A 2,533-nucleotide genomic window follows, 5' to 3' on the forward strand; every position below is an offset into this window, starting at 1 on the left:
TCCTCATTCTCCTCAGCTTATTAGGAGCTTCTGTGCATGCAACTATTCCAAGTCAACTGCTTGTAGGGACATTTTTATTCAGATAAGCACTCTCTTTTAGAGTTTGCTTTAATCCACTTTAGAGCAACAAGGCATTCCTAACAGTGAAACCAAAGAAGCTGCCAAATGGTGATTTCACTTAGCTCCATAAAGTGTGGTACTCAGATTCCTGGTCCTCTGTGATCTGAATGGGGAGAGAAAATGTCACTGTCACTCAGCTACTCTCCTTCTAGAGAGTCCTCCTGTCCGCAGCCCAACACCACCGAAGTTGTGTTGTTTCGCAACATTTAAAAGAATCAGTCAAAATTCCCAGCCTAATGCTTCAGTTGTCATGCATTAGGACCTTGACAAATTACATTGATTAAGTTTTCCCCTTCAGGTGGTTGTTGCAGGTACAGTCCCCTGCAGTGCAGCTGGAAAAGACCACAAGGCACAAAGGCCTCACAGGCAGGGTGCTTTCTCCCACAGCTTATGCATAGGCTTCCCTGAAAATTCTGTGACTATGCAAAAGGAGTTTTGTCTAAAATGCAGCTATTTAAGTTATGCAGGCACCAGAAACAAAATATCCCACATGGACAGGCCTTGCAGTTAGTCTCTCTCTTTATCTGTATATACTTCTGCCTGCTCTTCCAGGCACTGCGGACATCCTATATTAATTCCAGCAGTTATCATAGTCAGTGAGTCACAGAACCTTACTGATGTGACCATGTAACTAATAATTAGTTATAATCATATACCATTTTATCAGTCATCTTGGATTTTCCATTGTTAAGTTTTCTATTACAGTGCCAACAGCATACATACAGTTTTATGTTATGCTTCACATTTATGTTATTCACCAGAAATGACAAAGAGAATATAAAAATATGCTTCAATTAATTCAAAACTGAAACTAGGGCTCTCAATTCATCTATCTATGCCATTTGAGGACAAGCAAACAAATTCTTAGATGACAGTGAAATGTACACTTGTCAATGTATTATTTTTTGGGGGGGAAAAGCACTTGCTCACAAATGAATCCCTGGTGATGCACAAAGGCAGCTTCTTTTCTTTGTTTTTGCATTTGATATGTGTAGATGCTTAAAACGTTATCCTTGCAATGTTGCATTCTGATCAAGGACCACTAAAATAAGACATTTCGTATCAGCACTATCACCAAGCTTATATAAATTGTCATATGTTTTAAAATACAACTCACCCACACTGGCCTTGTCTACTTCTGTTTTCTAGCCTCAGTAATCATCTTTGAAGGTCTTTTCATGCTGTTCCCCTAAAAACTCTGTTAAGTAGGTATAGCCAGTAATTCTCCTCTGGACTTACTGAGTAACTCACCTCTCATGAGTCCCCCCTGCAATGCTTTCTTGTCTCCCTCAGTCCCCCCCTACCACTCAAACACTCAGAAAAAACAAACTTCCTTCTGGGGTTTCAGCAATATTGCTCACGTCAGTGCTACTAAGAGGGGGTGGAACTGCAACACAGAACAATGTGGGAAAAAAGGGGTCCCAATACCTTGGACATAAGCTTGTCTGTGAGTTTCCACTGCTGTTATCAAGCAAAAGCAGAAAATGTGTGTAATCAGAACTCTAAGTGAAAGCATTGCCAAAACAGGAAGATGTTCTTCATCATCTTCTGTTTCTGTCAATTTCTGATTTGTTTATTTGTGGAGTTTTTCATGAATTAACATAACAGCACATAAGGACAAGCATAGTCACCTCTTGTGTTTCTTTTCCCAAAAGGTGATCCAAGGAATTTAACCCAGCAGAATTTCTCCATTAAATACGTAACTTGAACTGTAGCCTACACTTTTGGAAAGAAGAAATTAGTGAATTCCTAAAACAGTCATTCCATTAATGTCCTTCCCCATTTATCTCCTCTAATATTGTCAAGCATCATGTCCCACACACTCATTGTTGCTGTTTACCTTCACTATCATGTAAAAGAAAGTATCAGAAGCCAGTGGATAGTGACAGACTTCCAGGCTTGCCTACCTCCCTTGGGCATGGCTGAACCTGTCATGATGCTTCCTTTCTTCTGTGCCTCCATACCCCTACCTTTATCAGTAGATTTATTTTGCTGCTCATGGCAAATTTCCCTCTTTCTTGGGCACAAGGAAGAGTGGAAGGAACCCCAGGGGTCATTCCTCTCATTCCTCAGAAATAGACCACTACACTCAAGTGCCTGCTTTGCTGGTTTGCCAAGCAAAGGGCTTAAATGCACTTCTTTTCTTTTTCCTGCTCACCAGCTTGCAAAGCCTTTCCCTCTTTTTGTCTCCATAAGTTTCAAGCTATTTGCAGAAAGCTAAACAACTTCAACAGAAAAAAAAAAAAAAAAAAGGCCGTAATTTGATGAACACTCCCTTCTACCAAAAAGGACAACTTCTTCATAGTTCATCCTTTACCTCTCGCTTCTGCCCACTCAGTTGTACCAGCTCAAGTTTGTTGCAGCTGAACAGAATGAAGAAAATTGTCAGTTAAAAACACACCCTCTATTTTTT

The sequence above is a fragment of the Anser brachyrhynchus genome (genome assembly GCF_964034855.1).
Source record: "Anser brachyrhynchus genome assembly, chromosome: Z".
NCBI classification, from domain to species: Eukaryota; Metazoa; Chordata; class Aves; order Anseriformes; family Anatidae; genus Anser; species Anser brachyrhynchus.